This window comes from Equus przewalskii, chromosome 19 (genome assembly GCF_037783145.1).
Source record: "Equus przewalskii isolate Varuska chromosome 19, EquPr2, whole genome shotgun sequence".
Lineage (NCBI taxonomy): Eukaryota > Metazoa > Chordata > Mammalia > Perissodactyla > Equidae > Equus > Equus przewalskii.
The window spans coordinates 21,970,236-21,989,345 of NC_091849.1; the positions used below are offsets into that span (position 1 = coordinate 21,970,236).

General features: G+C 35.7%; 1 long non-coding RNA gene across 2 annotated transcripts in view; it reads right to left on the reverse strand.

Moving 5' to 3' along the window:
- LOC103546697 (uncharacterized) overlaps nucleotides 1-19,110 on the reverse strand; it is a 113,811-nt gene that overhangs the window by 77,275 nt on the left and 17,426 nt on the right. The window contains exon 3 of one of the 2 annotated variants that reach the window (XR_011529649.1): nucleotides 18,186-18,370. This is a non-coding gene — a long non-coding RNA (uncharacterized lncRNA). Of the gene's footprint in view, nucleotides 1-18,185; nucleotides 18,452-19,110 lie in introns of those variants that run through there. The other variant, XR_543736.2, reaches the window with a different exon arrangement.

Sequence of the window (19,110 nt, forward strand, 5' to 3'; positions counted from 1 at the left end):
GTTTGGGGTTTTTGGGGGGGATGGGTAGCATGTAGTCATTAAGAAATATGTGTATTTTTTAGTTATATTCCATCATCTTTTTTAAAATTTGAGGTAAAAATGCCACAAAAAATATAAGGTAAACAGAAAAGCATCCCACTTTTCCATTTCATTTTTTTGTCTAATTTTTAAATTTATTTTTTCTTAAAGAATGGAACAAACTTGTGATCTATTAGGAGGTATATAATAAGCAGCTAAGAATTGTCTGGGCTTACAGCCAATGGAATGACAAATTTTCTATCTAAAATTACAAGAGATTGGATTTTTTATTTGGTGGTAGTGAAAGAGGTGAAAGAGGGAACACACACAGAGCAACTGAGACAGAAAGAAAGAAAGGAAGGAAGGAAAGAAAGAAAGAAGGAAGGAAAGAAGGAAAGAAAGAAAGAAAGAAGGAAGGAGGGAGGGAGGGAGGGAGGGAGGGAGGGAAGGAAGGAAGGAAGGAAAGAAAGAAAGAAAGAAAGAAAGAAAGAAAGAAAGAAAGAAAGAAAGAAAGAAAGAAAGAAAGAAAGAAAAAGAAAGAAAGAGAAAGAAAGAGAAAGAGAGAGAGAAAGAGAGAGAGAAAGAGAGAAAGAAAGAAAGAAAGAAAGAAAGAAAGAAAGAAAGAAAGAAAGAAAGAAAGAAAGAAAGAAAGAAAAAGAAAAAGAAAGAAAGGAAGAAAGGAAAGAAAGAAAGGAAAAGACGCAGCTGTGAGGGAGGGAAGTTCTACTTCAAGTATAGCCCAATAGTTCCTATAAAAGCAACCCAGCTAGAGATAACAACTATAAATTCTGGAAAAAATAGAAATCAACTACTTGAAGGTACCAGAAAGTGAATGAAAAGAGACAAAGAGTGGAGGAGGAACATTTGGAAGAAGAGATTTGTAGTCCGTAGAATTTTTCCCCCCAAAAGGTATATGCAAGTTCTAATCTACAGTAACTGTGAATGTGACCTTATTTGGAAATAGGGTCTATGCAAATGTAATCAAGTTCAGATAAGGTCATACTGCAGTGACTGATTTCCTTGAAAGAATTGGGTAATTTAGACAAGAAGACACACAAGGAGAATGATGTGATGTTGGAAGCAGAGTTTGGAGTGATGTGTACAAGCCAAAGATTGCTACATCAAAGATTGCTGGCAACCACCAGAAGCTAGGAAAAGGCAAGGAAGAATCCTCCCTTAGAACCTTCGGAGAGAGCAAGGCCCTACTGACACCTAGATTTCAGACTTCTAGCCTCCAGAACTGTGAGAGAATAAGTGTCTTTTTTAAGCTGCTATGTTCAAGGTAATTTGTATGGCAATACTAAGACATTAATATAGCAATGATGCTGTCTGGGTTTACTATTTTACAGTTTTTATACTGAATGTAGTCCTCCGTATTCAATGTAGGACAGCTAAAATTCCAGTAGAAAAACCTCAACATTGCTGAATTGGTGAATCAGAGCAGAGTTTGGGGCAACCACATCCCTTGGAAAGTGAAGGCATAAATTCCAGAAAGGAAAGAGTCAGAGAAGGGGAGCCTCAGGTTCTATATATACACTCTCCCTGTCTCTGGCTGACATTTGTATGATGCATGTATGATTCAATATGTGCATCGTGTAAAGCACAGGCAAATCTGGCAAGACTAAAAAGACTGAACTCCAAGGGAAACAATACAGAATTTTCAGTTTGAGTTAAGTCAAGTTAACAGCCTACAAAAACAAATACAGAACTCTTCAGAGAAACATTGTCGGCCCAGAGTTTCAATGAGATATCATTCACAATGTCCAGAATACAATCCAAAATGACTCAACATAAGAAGAAATGGGAAAACATAAGTCATTCTATGCAGAAAAGACAATGAGTAGAGCAGAACTCTACTCATGGATGTTGGAATTAGGACATAAGCAGCTATTATTAATATGCCTAAAACTATAAAAGAAAATCTGCTCAGTTGACAGAGAATCTCAGCAGAGTAATAGAAATTATAAAAAGGAATCTGATGGACATTACAGAACTGAGAAATATGCTTAAAATAAAACAATTCACTGGATGTGATTAATAGCAGAATGGAGATAGCATAGGAAAGATACCATGAATTTAAATGTAGTTCATTAGAAATGAAAAACATAAAGGGAAAAGAAAGACCCAAAATGAGCAGCACCTCAGGGACCCGTGTATGATTCAAAAGATCTAATAAATATGTATCTGGAATGCCAGAAGGAGAGGAGAGAAATAGTGGAGCAAAGAATGTATTAGAAAAAATAATGGTTGGAAATTTACCAAATTCAATGAAAGACATGAAATTACACATTCAAAAAACTCAGCAAACACCAAACAGAATTAACACCAAGAAAGTCTCAGACACATCATGGTCAAACTGCTGCATTTATTTTCATATAAATTTGAAAGTAAAACTATCAATTTCTATGAAAAATATCTGCCTGGATTTTGATTGGGGTCACTTTGAATCTTCAGAGAAAATTAAGAAGAAATTAAATTATAACAGTTTTGAGACTCTCAATACACAAAGTACACAACTCCAATTATTTAGATTTTCTTTAATTTCTCTCAACAATATTTTGTAGTTTTCAGTGTACAGGTCTTCCGTGTATTTTGTTAAATTTAGTCTTAAATACTTCAAGTTTTTGATATATTTAAACGTTTTCATTTTGTTTTGCATTTCCAATTGGACATCACTAGCATTTAGAAATATGATTTATTTTTGTGTTCTGAACTGATATCCTGTCACCTTGCTGAAATCATATATTACCTCAAGGAAATTTTTTGTAGATTCTTTAGGATTTTTCTAATTAGAGAATAATATTTCCACAAACAAAATGTTTTATTTCTCTTTTCCGAACTGAGTGCCTTTTATCTCTTTTTCTTGCTTTGTAGAACTAGCTAAGATCTCGAATACAATGTTGAATACAAATGGTGAGTGATATTTCCTTACTTTGCTCCTGATATTAAGGTGAAAGCTTCTGTCTTTCACCTTTAAGTATGATGTTAGCTCTATATTATCATAGATGCAATTATTCAAATTAAGGAAGTTCTCTTCTATTTCTTGTCTGCTGAGAGTTATTTTTTTAATCACAAATGTATGTTGAATTTTGTCAAATTTTTTCTGTGTCTACAGTAATTTTTCTTTTTTAGTCTGTGAATATAATGAATTAAATTGATTGATTTTCGCATGTAGAACTAACTTTGCACTTGTGGGATAAATCCAATTTGGACATAAAGGGTTATCATTTTTATATATGATTTGATAACTCTTTGTTAGAAAACTTTTAATCTTTCTACTTGTGGGATATTGGTCTGTAGTTTTCTTGTAAATGTCTTTTTTCTTATTTTGTTATCTGGGTAATTCTAGCCTCATAAAATGAGTTGGAAAGTTTACCACTATCTTTTATATTCTGGAAAAATTTGTGGGGAACTGTAATTATTTATTCCTTAAATATTCAATAGAAGTCCACAGTAATATTACACAGGTTTCAACTTTTCTTTCTTAAAAAGTTTAAATTACAAATTCAGTTTAGTTAATTGATGTAGAGCTATTTGGGCTATTTCTTCTTAGTAAATATTTTTAGTATGTGTCTTTCAATTAATTTGTCCTTTTCATCTAAATTGTGAAATTTATTAGCAAAAGATTGCTTATAATACTCCAGTATCATCCTGTTAATGTTTGTATTTTCTGTAACTATTCCTTTTTTTCCTGATATTGGACAGTTTTGTCTTCTCCTTGTTTTTTCTTGATTAGTCTGGATAAAGTTTGCAATTGTATTGATATTTTCACGGAACCAGCTTTGCTTGCTTTGATTTTTCTCTATTGTTTTTCTGAATTCCATTTCATTGATTTTTTTGCTGTTACCTGTGTTATTGCCTTCCTTCTGCTTATTTTGGATTAATTGTTCTTCCTTTGTTAATTTCTAAAGGTATTATCTTAAGTAATTGTTTTTAAATCTTTCTTCTTTTCTCATGCAAGCACTTAATCCTATAAATTTCCCTCTAATCACTGCTTTAGTTATATTTCACAAATTTGAACATGTTGAATTTTCTTTTGGTTCAAAGCATTTTCTATTTTCCCTTGTGGTGTGATTGTGTCAGTGTATAGCCATGGATTGTTTTAGCATATTTATGGTTTTGCTTTTCAGTTTTATTTCTCTGAGTTCAAAAAACATGTTTTGTATGATTTCAATCGTTTTCAATTTATTGAGTTTTGTTTTATTTTCCACAAAATGATACCACTTTGTAAATACTCCATTTTATTTAAAATGAATTTGTCTTCACTACTGTTGGGTATAGTGTTTTATAAATGTTAGAAAGGTCAACTTTGTTGATGGTGTTTTTGAAGTTTACATTCTTGCTGAGTTTTGTTTTCTTATTCCACCAATTACTGAGATATGTTTGTTGAAATCTCTAACCACACTTGAGGATTTTTCTATTTCTTATTTCATTTCTGTTAGATTTTTTTCTGTTTTAAGGCACTTTTGTTAGAAGCATACACACTTTGAATTATTATAACTTCTCAATATTGACGTCTTTATCAATATGTACTGTCCCTTATTAACTGGGTGTTTTTTCTTATTATATCAAATTTTTTTATGTTAATATAGTTACTTCAGTTTTTTTATTAGTAATTATATGGTGTCCTATGCTAAGCCTCCACAGATATCATGAGCTAATTTCTGAAACCAGCACATGTCACTTTATATGGCAAAAATTTTAGAGATGGAATTAAGTTAAGAATCTTGAGAAAAGGAGATATCCTGGATTATCTGAGTGAGTCCTAAATGCAATCACATTTGTCCTTATGAGGGAGAGAGACAGAGGGAGATTTGACACAGACAGAAAAGGTGAAGGCACTATGACCTGGAGGCAGAGATTAGAGTAATGCAGCCACAAATTTCAATGAATGCTGGAAGTCACTAGAAGCTGAAAGAGGCAAGAAGCAGATTCTCCTCTCAAGCTTCTTGAAGGGCTGCACTGATGCTGACGTTAATTCTGGTTCAGTGATACTGACTTAAGACTTCTGGCCTCCAGAACTTTGAGATCATAAATTTCTATTCTTTTAAGCCACCAAGTTTGTGGTAATTTGTTACAGCAGTCACGGGAAGCTAATACACGTTATATCTTTTTTCATTTTATTTGTTATTTATTTCCATCTTTTTATTTTACCTGGGTTCCCACTAGGTAACATAGAGTACAATCTTTATTATTCATCTATTCCTGCCTATTAATTCTGTTGTTTAGGACATTTATGTTTAATGTAATTGCAAATATAGTTGGTTTAAATCTACCATATGCTGTTTTCTATTTGTCCCACTTATTCCTTATCCTTGTTTTCCTCTCTCATGTCTTCTTTTGGATAGAGTATTTTTATGATTCTATTTTTTTCTACTACTTGTTTATAAACTCTATCCTTTTGCTTCATTGTCTTCAGTAGTTGCTCTAGAAATGTACAATGTATCATTTTAATTTTTTACAAACTAATTTCAAGTAATGTTATTTTATGTTATTTCACATATGATGTCTGACTTCACATATGATGTCTGACCATTACTGACTTCCATTCTTTGTGAGATCGTTGTCACATATTTTAAAAGCTTATAAAGTTTCGTTGTTATTAATTTTACCTTGGGTTATTAACTGTCTTTTTAAAAAGATTAAAAATTAGGGGCTGGCCCCATGGCCGAGTGGTTAAGTTCGCACACTCCGCTGCAGGCGGCCCAGTGTTTCGTTGGTTCGAATCCTGGGCGCGAACATGGCACTGCTCATCAAACCGCGCTGAGGCAGCGTCCCACATGCCACAACTAGAAGGACCCACAACGAAATATACAACTATGTACTGGGGGGCTTTGGGGAGAAAAAAGGAAAAATAAAAAATCTTTAAAAAAAAGATTAAAAATTAAAACTAATTTATTTATATTTACCCACAGTTTTACTATTTCTAGTGCACTTCAGTTTATTGTGTACACTGAAATTTTCATCTGGATATCATTTTCCTTCTACTGAACAAATTTCTTTAACATTTTTTGTAGATCAAGACTGCCGGTAATGAATCCTCTCAGCTTATGTTTTCCAAAGAGATTATTTTGTCCTAAATTATAAAACGTATTTTCTCCAGATATAGTTTATAAGTTGATTTTTTATTTTAGTAATGTTATTATATTGTTCTATTGTATTACAGCTTAAGAAGACTGCTATGATTCCTATCTTTTATATTGTATATGTAATCTCTCTTTTTTCTTTGGCCACTTTCATGATTTTCTCTTTATCTTTGGGCTTTCTTCTTTCCAATTCTCTTCATCTTCTTCCTTTTGCAACTTCAATTTCAAGTCTGTAAGTTTGTTCACTATTCTACAGCTCTTGAAAGCTCTGCTCTATTTTTTTTTTTTACCATTCGCTTTTCCTTTGTGTTACAGTTGTTATAATTTCTATTTAACCATCTTCAAGTTCACAGATTTGTTATACTGTACCGTCTCCAGTCTACTTGGAAGTTATTTGATGAAATTATTCATCTCTGATATTATGTTTTTCATTTCTAGCATTTCTATTTGATTCCTTTGTACAGTTGTAATCTCTCTGCCAAAATTCCCAATCTGTTGGTGTATGCTGTTTATCTTTTCTACTATATCATTTAACATATTAATTATAGTTAGTTTCACATTTCTGTTCCAACAACTTGGGTCATTTCTAAATCTGTTTCTGTTGATGGCTTTCACCTCTTGACAATGAGTTCTTTTTTTCTTGCCTTTTATTTTTGTTTGTAGTTTTTCATAAGGTCTTGTTGGAAGCTAGATATGGTGTGTAGAACAGTAGCAGTGACTGAGGTAAGTAGTATTTATTCTTGGAAATGGATATGCCTCTTCCATCAAGCCATCGGTGTGCTGGGTTCAATCATTCTAGTCTGTAGTTGGACTGTGTTTGGTTTTATTGTTGCTCTAGTTCCTTTCAGTCTACTATAGATGTCAAATTCCTCCAGGTAGACTACTGCTACTTTTGCTTACTGTGAGGCCTGAAGTGCTAAAAAATTTTCTTTGTATTCCTGCTCCACCCCCACATTTCAGCAAGGTCTCTCTCCACACTCTTGCCCTTTCCTTGGGGTATATTTCTGTTTACTTTTACTTGGTGCAGGGCTTCTGGTAGGGGTAGGGTATTTTTCCATTCTTCTGTTCTACTTTTGGTCTTCAGCATGCCATATGCACCTGAGCATTAAAGGAGGAGCTTTCTCAGCATTTCTTTCCTTCTCTACTGGCAAATAACCTCTGCCTTCTGCTCAAATGCAGGATCTAGAAAGTGGCCACTCCACTCCCATCCTAAGTCAGTCAAACTCTGCCCTGTATTGGTGGGAATCTTATTGAGAGTGATTTTCCTGCCTCTCTTCTAGCAACAAAAGCTTTCCACCTTGTATCAGTGCAGGATCCTGGGTACCAGCTGTTTTCCTGTCCTTTCATAGAAGCAGATGTTTTTGCATCATATCAGTGCACTGTGGAGGTTGGTATCCTACATTTTTCTCAATGACAGAATATATACCTAAAATTGAGGTAGGACTGGGAAGGTAAGAGGACAATCTTTCCCTTCTCCAACAGCAGATGGCATTTTTCTCATGTCCAGGGAGAGTCTAGGGATGGGTAGCAGCAGCTGATCATCATCTTGTAATCATGTAAGGCTTGGAGAATAGACAAGCTTCTCCAGGTAGTCCCTCCCCTCCTTTAGTATAGGACCTGTACACTTGTGCTACAAAGGATGTTTCTTTCAGGTCTCTTGACTTTATCATCTTTTATATGAGCACCCAGGGGAAGCCAGTACAGATGTCCCTTTTGAGTGGTACTTCTGGAGATCTTAAACTAAAATTTTAACTCATTATCAGTCTTTAATAACTAGTTAATATTTTATTCATAGTTTCCTTGTCCACATTTATGGCAGCTGCCTCATCTTCCCACGCTTGCCCAAGGTAAATTATTCATGTGACCCATCTCTCCTTGAAGGGTCTTATCACCTTTGAGAATTTAGTTTACTGGTTTCCTTGTGATTTAAGCTCATATGGATGGACTGAAAAATATGAATGCTTAAGATTAGAGAGATTTTTCTTATCATTAGGATAGAAGTGATGCTCTCTTGTGGCTTTCTATACCCTTGGTGTAAATGGGAATCTGTGTAAATTTTTGACATAACATTTAAACTTATTTATTTTTTTGTTTGCATCAAAATTAATCCATATCTGTATCAGTAAGGATGGGCTATAAACCTCAAATTTCACTGTCTTTAAACAACACTCCCACTACAGGTCCATTTTAGGAGTATAACAGATTTATTTTCACACTGGGATCAAGGCTGGCAGAGCAATTTCATGTGGAATTTTTTGATTTATTGCGATACACAAATTTGAATTGAATGTGAATAGTAAGGTGAACACAATTTTCATCACCAGAGAATGCACTCAATCATTTTTTAACTCCTGTTATTATCCTCATAAATTTCTAAGTTCTTTTGAGCCTATAGCTGAAATCCATAGTCAAGGTTTTGGTATTTAGAAGGGATTAAACCAGATTAGCATCATTTCTTTTTACAAATTTGGTCTAAAATCAAGACTCATTCTTGTTTGGTTATGTATTATAAACCCAACTATATTTTTGAGTTTACTAATAGAAGTAATGAGCTCTAGATCCAATCAGATGATTTTTTAACCAAATACTTATTTGGCTATGTATTGGGTTCAGTTCTTTTCTGAGGATAAAGTAGAGTGGGGGAATCATAAGAATCAAGAAGATTCTTAGGATGTAAAATAGGACTTTTGGAAAAAAATGTAAATTTTAAATTTATGATTTTACTTGGAAAAGAAAATACTGAGGCCAGACTTAGTAAAAATCATTTCCGGATCAGAAGAGTCTTTATTCACCTTTTTTCCCATTTCTAGGAAGGAAACTACTCTATGGAAAGATAAAATAGGCTGCTAATGAAAACTCAGAAATTTAGGGTAGAAGTAAGAAAAATCTGGCAGCAAAGGCTACTAAACCTTGCAGTGAATCCCCAAAGAAGCATTTGAATCCCATTTCTGAAGTTTTTAATACTAAGATAATGTCTCATCCATTTCAGTTTTTTATAGTATTGTCTGGAGGGGTGGATTCTAACCTTATAAAATTCTCTTCTATTCAAACATTTTATTTTATTACTGGAGAACATTAATAATGCATAGCTTGCTTCTTAATAACACTGTAAACTGTTTTCAAAATTTTTGACATTCGTGTTCTGATTCGGTTATTACAAACTCAGTCCAAGAGGTCTAGAAGATATTCCTTCTCCCCTTTCACAGATAAGGAAACATAAACACAGAGATTACACAACCAGTAATTGGCATAAATGGGACCAGAATATGCTGTCTTTGAACACTACAACCCTGACTGAATTCTTTACTGTAGTCCTTTTACTGTTTGATGTTAAATTTTGGAAACAAGAATGCTACCTAGATGAAGAAATCTAGTAGAGTATGTGTGTATTTTGAACAAAAGAAATATCACTTATTAGACAGAATTTATACCTTAAGAAATGTGAATCTACAGAATGTTATCCAGATATCCCTCTTTCCATCTCATAGATTCTACTGTGAAATGTATCTCAGATTCTATGTTCAAGAGTCTTCCATTCCAGCCTCACAGATTTCCATCCCAGGCATTTGAATGAAACACTAGACGTTAAGCTTGGAAGTTGGACACCACCGTTGCTAATATTTTACTCGAAATTTAATCAGATAATTTTCATGGATCAGGCAGGCCTTGAAAGTCTACAAACTCTTAAAAATTTCAGCGTTTTATTTTAAATTCATCCTGTTATTTATATATTTGCAACCTCCTAAACCAAAATATCCCTGAATTAAACCACAGGAGATCAAGATATGCAGTATTCTGCCAAAAGCATTTTAAGTTTTTTCCATTTTTCCACAGAGTTTACAACTTTCAAAATAGCAACTGCCCCTCCTTTTTTTTTCTTTACCTATAAACAAGAAACTTACAGCAAAACACTTGAACATAAGACATCGTGTACTAGCAGTGATTGAGTGTGGTTGGACTGGAAATATTGCCTTTGCTGTTATGGTGTTTGTGTATGGAGTTCCTGGCAGGGTAATGCTGGCATTAGAATAAAAGAATTCCATCTATAGAGTATTTTTTTCAGGATTTATCAGTGCCAGGCATGGTTTTAAGTTACATTTTAAGAGTGAGGTGGGGAGACATTGCCCCAGATGGTGGATGTAAAATGTGCCATAAATTTTAATGAAGCAAATAAGTCACTAATAACCCTACTGCTAACACTGCTATGGTTGGGACCGACCTTAATAAAGGAAAATTAAAAAGGCACATGCAGCCCTTAAACAAGTGCCTAAGAAGCCTAATATGATTTACTAATTCAGCTATTCACACTCTGAATGCATGGCCCCTGGTCATCTGCTCAAGGACAGCTGCTTCATGTAAAATAAATAAATAAATAAGTAAGTTTATTGACCACCAGATGTCCCAGCCTGTAATGTGTGCTGGTAGATTTCAGGTCACCCGAAGTTCAGGCAGATTTCCTAAATATATATACATTTTTGGTAGCAACATGATCTTGGAAACCATATATGTGTAATTTTTTTCAGCCAGAGCCCGGAAATAACTTTGCGCTCCCTTTAAGTTATGAGATCTCCACCAATGGATTTCATTTTGTGAAGCAAAGTCTAACAGATAGGCTATTGGTTAAGGATTCCAGGAAAGAGCCTATGGGACTTTTTTCACTTTTCATTAAAACCCTGGCAGAAGATTCCTGAGGCTAAGCATCATTAAGTCCTCACCATCCCAAACAATTAACTTGGACATGGTAACTGAGCACCATTTTCTAGTTGAGGTAACTGGTGTCCAGGGAGGTTATATGACTCAGCCAACAACACGTACAGCATAGAAAAGAACCAACAATCAAATGTAAGTCTCTTAGACCAGATAACGTAATAATGTACATATGTAGTATATGGGTGTAATAATGTATCTATGCATTATTATATGCACACAAAAATAGAAAAATTTAAAAGGTGAGATAAAAATTAAATGAACTTTTTTTTATTGAGGTCATAATAGTTTATAACATTGTGAAATTTCACTTGTGCATTATTATTTGTAGTCAACATATGTATGTGCCCCTTTCCCCTTTATGACCACCCCCAAATCCCTTTCCCTCTGGTAACCACTAGTCTGTTCTCTTTGTCCAGGTGTTTGTGTATCTTACACCTATGAGTGAAATCATATGCTATTTGTCTTTGTCTGGCTTATTTCGCTTGACATAATACCCTCAAGGTCCATCCATGTTGTTGTGAATGGGACAATTTTGTCTTTTTTTATGGCTGAATAGTATTCCATTATATATATACACCACATCTTCTTTATCAATTCATCACTCGATGGACACCTGCGTTGCTTCCACTTCTTGGCTACTGTGACTAATGCTGCAATAAACACGAGGGTACATAAGTCCCTTTGAGTTGTTGATTTTAAGTTCTTTGGATAAATACACAGTAGTAGGATAGCTGGGTTTTATGGTATTTCTATTTTTAATTTTTTGAGAGATCTCCATACTGTTTTCCATAGAGGCTGCAGCAGTTTGCGTTCCTACCAGCAGTGTATGAGGGTTCCCTTTTCTCCACATCCTCTCCAACATTTGTTATTTTTTTTCTTGTTGATTTATAGCCATTCTAACGGGGGTCAGGTGGTATCTTAGTGTAGTTTGGATTTGTATTTCCCTGATGATTAGTGATGTTGAACACATTTTCATGTACCTTTTCATTTATTCTTTGGAAAAATGTCTGTTCAGATCCTCTGCCCACTATTTGATGAGGTCGTTTGTTTTGTTGTTGTTGAATTGTATGAGTTATTTATATGTTTTGGAGATTAATCCCTTGTCATATATATGATTTGCAAATATTTTCTCCCAGTTGCTGGGTTGTCTTTTCATTTTTTTCCTGGTTTCCTTTGCCTTGCAGAAGCTCTTTAGTCTGATGTAGTGCCATTTGGGTATTTTTTCTTTTGTTTCCTTTGTCCAAGTAGACACGGTATTCTAGAAGATCCTTCTAAGACTGATGTCAAAGAGTATACTGCCTGTATTTTCTTCTAGGAGTTTTATGGTTTCAAGTCTTACCTTCAAATATTTAATCCATTCTGAGTTAATTTTTGTGAATGGAGTAAGATAATGGTCTACTTTCATTCTTTTGCATGTGGCTGTCCAGTTGAAATGAATAATATTTTAAAGTATATTGCTAAGTGTGATAGTGTCACTATTCTTCATTGAAATCTCAAGTCAGGATATATAGTTAAAGCAAGGCTCATCATTAACCCACACAAATCTATATTTCAAATAATCTTTTTTCTAATATTAATTCTAGGGCACCAATTTCTCATCAGATCTGATTATATTATTTTTTCACCTCCTGAAGCAGTTGATGAAGAGCTCACATGAAGTAGATAAGTGCCAGCTCTGCCATCTCTAATTGTTTGCTACAGTGACATGATTTGCATAATCTTTGACCCAGACTTATTCCTCAGCACTCTTTTTAAACCACTTGCCCGTTTCATAAGGATTTAATGCAGTTAAAAGAAGACAATGTCATTTAAAATCCAAGTTAACTGGGGGCATGCAAATTGCAATATATTGCACAATTTTGAAAGCCGACACCTGTGTGAAGACACCACAGGCGGCCCCACTATGGGGTGGATGTTTCCTCCTGATACCTCACCTACTCTGCAGTACACAAGGTACTCAGCAGATGGATGGAATGAGGGTTCCAGAGTAAATCACTTCATATATTGTGTACATTTCCCTCATTACATCTTCTTCTTTTCTTATTTTTAGATAAAAATGAATATACATACACGTTCTATTTTTTTCTCATACCCAACTTTAGAGATTATAATCTCAAATCATAAATTATCTCAAGGTAGAGTTAATATCAAAACAACCACAGTCCTTAATACAATGCCTCAAAACTAATGCCCTGCCTCTTCCAATAAAATATTCTTGTCAAAATGGTCCAGTTACTCTCCCAGAATAACCTAAAATTTCATGTGATGTTGAATTGCATATTTCTGAACTACTCGATACAGATTAGAAACCACATGCATCCACGGATAACATGAGCAATATTATGGCAGATTTATATAGAGTTTGGTCATTGATGTAATTTATGTAGCTCTATGTAGACTTTTAAGATTTTAGTCAAATATAATGAAAGAGAAAGCTCAAATGCCTAAATGCATATGTTTGCATGGCTTTTCAACTTGAAAAATTGCATGACAATTATTGGTTATATACCAGGGGACTTCAATAGCATGTTTGTTTGATTTTTAAGCAGGATTTTTTTAAGCCCCTATGATTTGGTATTTTGGCTGTAAATTTGTTTATATGTTTAGATTGTTCTTCCTTTACTTTTGATCCTAAACAAGAAAAAAGATGTCCTTTCATCCACACAAGAGGACGATCCAAACTGATGGTCTACTCTACCCTTGTCTACCCGCAAACGGAGACTAGAGAAAGCTTGCTTCTGCCAGGGACCAGGAAGAGTTTTAATGCAAAATTATTTAATATTAAAACCATATTTTAATGTTTAGTGAGAACCATGTCCCATGGAACTTAATGTTTCTTGCTTCAGATTTCTGTCAGAGTTATATTGATAAATTAAACCTCAGGGTAGAGAGGGACAAGAAATTTCTATTGTTTGCTAAGTATTTTGTATATTAAGATATTATTTTAAATTATTTACAATCTTTCACATTCTACAACCAGTCTCAAAACTTCTCTTCTCTGAAATCTTTGAGTTAAATTTCACCGAAGCACCTATGTCCCACGATCCTTTCATTTCAATCCTTTAATTAAATGAAAACATTATCTGCTTCGGTTTAGCACGCTGATGAAAATTCAGAACAAACTATTCAGTTTCCTAAAATGTTTCATTTCAAATACGAATGTTTCAGAGGATAATAGACTAAAGTTTATGCTACTTCTTCAATGTAAAATTAATTTATACTTTAAAGTTTATTTTTAAATAATTCTTATAAAATTAACTTTAAATCTGAGAGGTTTAAAATAAGGAGACATGGGAAACATGTTAAAGGGAAAACGCTCCTATTTTGAGATATGAAACTTTCAAGTATATTTCAATAACAAATGATCTGGTCTGTCAGTGACTTGTCTTATCCCCCAGTCAAGAAAGTGAGGAATTCAATGTTTTCCTAATAAAAGTGAAAATCCAAATATCACAGGAGATCTAAGTGCAACTGCTATCAGAAGCTTCAGGGATGGAAAATTTTAAATATGATTTAGATATTTTTCTGAATTTGGAGCCAGGTGAAGATGACCCCGCAGAATTCGAGGAGCGCGTGCACTCAGAGTCTTATTCATGGGGGTTTCCCACACCTTCCCTTTAGACATATTTAATTAGCCAGGGCCTGTTGTGTTTATTTGGTAGATTTGGATACAAATGGAAAAAAGGTCTTTTCATCTCTTTTTATCAGTAGTCCCCCAAAGCCAAAGCAGGTGCTGCGGGATTAAACATAATTACAAAGGGAGAGGGGGAGAGAAGAAGGGAGCTAGATAATAATTCCCAACAGAGCTGGAATTTGAGAACAGGAGCAGGTGCTGCAAGAGGCCCCATGTATCCGACTAATTTAAGCCACGATGTTGTGTAAAGGCCCACATATTCATCCTTTCAACGGGGAGGGCACTGGCAGTCTGTGCGGACAAAGACAACCCAGTCGGAGTGATGCCAGCGTGGCCAGCTTCAGCACCACGGCTACCAGGGAAACCAGACCCTGCTTCTCACTGCTGCCTTTGTTGGGTGGCAGCACAGGAACAAAGTGCCACTTCTTAGCATTGTACAGCCACATGCATAATCATCCTCCTTTTGGCTTATCGTCATGAATTAGCAATTACTCCATTATTAGATGGGAGAGCGGCAGCAGGTGACAAAGGCATCACAACTTCTAGTTTATATTTCTGAGCCCCTTCATTTAGTTTTTCGGTTTTGGATTGACCTCTTCAGCTAGTGTATTCCTATTGTGCAGAAAATTCTATGATCCCATAGAAAAGCGGTTTTCTTTCTCAATTTGGAGGGTCAGACCCATGGTTCAACTGGAGGGGGGAAGAAAGCACTGAAAGAAATATGGACAAAAAGGTCCTTCTTCCACTCAGAGAACACCTGGACTATACAAAGGAGACACAAACCTTCAAGCTCTCACCCACCCACTGTGCCAAAGCAGCTTCCCATCGCAGGCCGGCTCTTCTAAGCCACTGGGACTCTGTCTGGACTCTTCATTTAAGATCCATTATTTACTGAAAGTTTTAAGATAATGCCACTTTTTATCTAGCCATACCCACAGTTCTCTAGCATTTAAAGAATGAGAGGAGAACTGGGGCATTTTAGGTCTTATGACCCTGTGCTTTCTAAAAGCAACGAATGGAGAAGAATTTTAATAGTAACAGATAAATTATTTTGATGAGACTTGAAAGAAGGCAGTTTTTCGTAGGCCTCAGAAAGAAGAAAGCCCTGTTTTTAAAGCTGGGTTCCAAGTTTTTTTTTCAGTCCTTGGAGGAAAACTTGGATGTCAGTGTTCCAAATTGTCAGAATAAGGCAGAGGGAATAAAAGTTATTTTTCCAACATGTCATAGGGTACCACTTATTTTATAGTGGTGTATATTACTATATTATAGGAATATTTTACATATACAAGTAAAATATCTGCTTTGATATCTTCTGTCCCATTAACTAGGAAAAATGAAATGAAAGGATTGACATTGTCAATATATAAAATTATAAAATGACTTTATGGTCTAATTATACATTTCATGAAGCCATGTACATTTCGTACAGCCTTTTCCGCTCTCTGTGTCGTCAAGTACATTGTAACGTAACTGGAAACACAGTACCTGGGTGCTCCAAGCAGCCAATGGTAATATGTCGGTAAAGTTAGAACTAATAGTCTGATGAACATACATATTTAGGACACCAGAAGAGAATCTTAATCTGGATGGGTTATTAGCACTTTGGTATTTCAAGATATGTCAGGCATGCGAGGGAAAATGAGAATAAATCTTTGAAGAATTGAAGAGCATTTTTTTTTGAGGATAACAAATAAAGGTAGACCAAAGGGAATATGGAGTCAATTAAGGGTATCTTTGCACTTCTGAAACAACAAACTGAATGGAGAAAAAATTCACTCTGAGGACACTGTTAGAGTGAACTGATTCTATTCAGAGATACTAATTGGATATCAGGGGGAAGAAATGGGGACAGAGAGGAGATTATCACCAAGGAAATTGTTTTCCAAATTAGCCTCTGGGGGTTTTGGAACAAGGTTCTAAGAAAGACTCTATGCAATAGAATTAAAATTAGTCAACTGATAGAGCTAAGCAACAACTTGCAGATCTATAAGAAATAGAGTGAAAAGCATCTCTGTTTAGGCCCTGAGAAAACATTGTGATAATGATGGAGAGAGGGCCCTTCTGCTATTTCAGTGATGCCATCACTGGAGGCTGGACCAGGCCATCTGTGATGAGGCTAACAGCAGCAGTGAAGAGAAGGGTGAAATCAGAAGGCAGTGTGACAGGAGGAGCAGCCATGATTGTGAAAGGCCAATCAACAAAATGCCTGGAGAAGCGCCATGAAAAACTCAAGCAGCAACATAGAAGAAAATATCAGAAACCTGGTACAAGGGGACTAGCCACCTTGGGATTCTTTCAGGAAGCGTAGGCTTAAGGTTCCAGCAATTAATCTAGAGGGGCTTGAAGACAGGGCAATTTTTATCATTTCTGTTATTCATTTTACCTCAATTGTACCTACATCCTGGTCGGATCTGAGAAACTCTGGTTACCTATAATTGCAATATACATGGCTTGTTTATGCTTATATAAAGTATGAAATATTTTTGATGCTTTCAAAAAAGAAAAGGAAAACTTTGACAGAATGAGCCCTGTCTTATTCTAGTAGAAACGATTTGATGCTTAATGTTTAAGTATCAGGAACTACGATCATTTTCTTTAGAATCTCTGTAAAGCATTTATCTCAACCTAGAGAATAGAGTGAGGAATCTTCAGAGAGCATCTTGGGGAAGGAGGTGACATTGGTTAAATTATTTCAACCTGATCACGGAGGTGATCTGGGATCTGGGAGTGAGTCTCAGGCTGGAAACAGCTTTGGCAGGTAGCCAAAGAGAAGTATGGACTTTGAAACAAGAGGAGAGGAGGATTTTTAGAGGTATTTAGCTACCCTCAATTCACCCACCTAAATCAGAACCTTGAAGTCAGCAACAATTTCAGGCTTCTTGGCTATGTGGTTACCATGCCTAAGTATGGAAGGCAGAGCAATGACAAGAAGTAGAGAAGAATTACCAGGGGCCAAGGCTGTGGGCCTTATCTCTAGGCACACCCTAGAACAAGTCTGTTCATTTGAAGTACCTCAGAGTTCAGGGATCTGGTCATAAATGTGTGCATCTGTGAAGTAAGATGGAGCTTGCAGAGACAGCAGAGGAGTGAAGCATATCTGGTCACCAAAAGGGATCATGAAAGGGGATTAATGGAGTGGTCTATGCAAAGCTTTTGTCACTGAATAGCTCCACCTGCATGTTTCTGCAGCCAGGTATCTAGTGGTGGGCCTAGGGCTGCCATTACACAGTGAAACTCACAGATAGGAAGATGATCTAGACATGAAACAGAGAACACTGAAGACAAGCTGGGGTCTGCTGTCTACCTCCCACCTGCTCAACACTGTGTCTCAATGAAATAACCTCAGTTGAGTAATGGCTGCTTCCAAATCTTGTGTAGCATTCTCTTTTCACTTCTAACCTAGAACCATGCAGGGAAAAGGATTCTGGAAAATGTAGCTCACAGGCAAACCACGTCAACATACCACAATCTGGCAGAGTTCATCTCCTGTCAGCCTGACACCCACACACATCTCTTTTATTCATATTTTACTTACAAATAAAGAGAATTGACAAAATCCATATAACATGTTGTCATCCTAGTATAACCAAAACACATTTACCTTCTACCCAAAAGAGGACAGACAAAGTCAATTTACCCATCTTTGGGTGATGCTCGTTTCTCTTCTAGCTGAGTCACACAACAGATTTGACATTTTGTAAATTAAATATTGAGATCAATATTAATTGCTAACCTACCTTAAATAGTCGTCACTGCTGCCATTGACCACGTGGTCATATTTGGTATTGATGATATTCTTCTTCCAGTCCTCATTCCTTACTCTCTTTGCCTTCGGAAAGTAACTTAGCTAGTCAAGTTTTCTTTGCTGAGTGAGATTGTCTAAATCTTCATTGTTGAAATATCTGGCCGTTTGCAGCTCTGCCTGCATTGGGTTGCAGTTTATGATGAAGTTTTATCACACAACATGGTAGTAATAAGAGGTATACTAGAAATATTTTCCTGTTGCAAACATACTCCTCCCTATGTCTATTGTGTAATAGCAATGGAATTCCCCCTTAACTGGATCGATTGTCTTGCCTCATGCTTCAGGATTTAGTGGTATGAGGAGCCCAAAATATCCAGGTGGCAGATTCAGCTTCGTTTAATGGAAACAGTATATGCCCTCTGGTGAAAGCATTTCTTCCTTGAAAACTAAGACCTCTAAACCAGCAGAGCCCAAAATTGTGGGAACAGGAGGCAAACATTTTGCTAGTGAATAATTAAGGGTAACAGTGAGAGGAATCACTCACATTCCATTTCTTGATTCCCAGACTTATGCCTACTGGCTATGGTAGAAACAGCACCATAAATAGGTTGCTGATTCAGAACATCCACTGCAGCCTTGAGGACATTACCCAGAACAGCTGGCACTGCAACTGAGTCTTTAAAAGGTCGTTTCATAATTTTAACTTTTCAACTGATCTGGTGATGGAAGACATGGTAAAATCGATGCATTCCATCAACATAAACCCATTGCAGCTCTTTAGTATTGTGGCTGGTCAGAGTCAATCTATGTGAAATATCATGACTGTGAATAAGGTATTCTGGAAGTCCACAAATAGTTGCTTTAGAATCAGTATTTTGAACAAGAAAGGCAAATCCATACCCAGAGTAAGGTTCTAT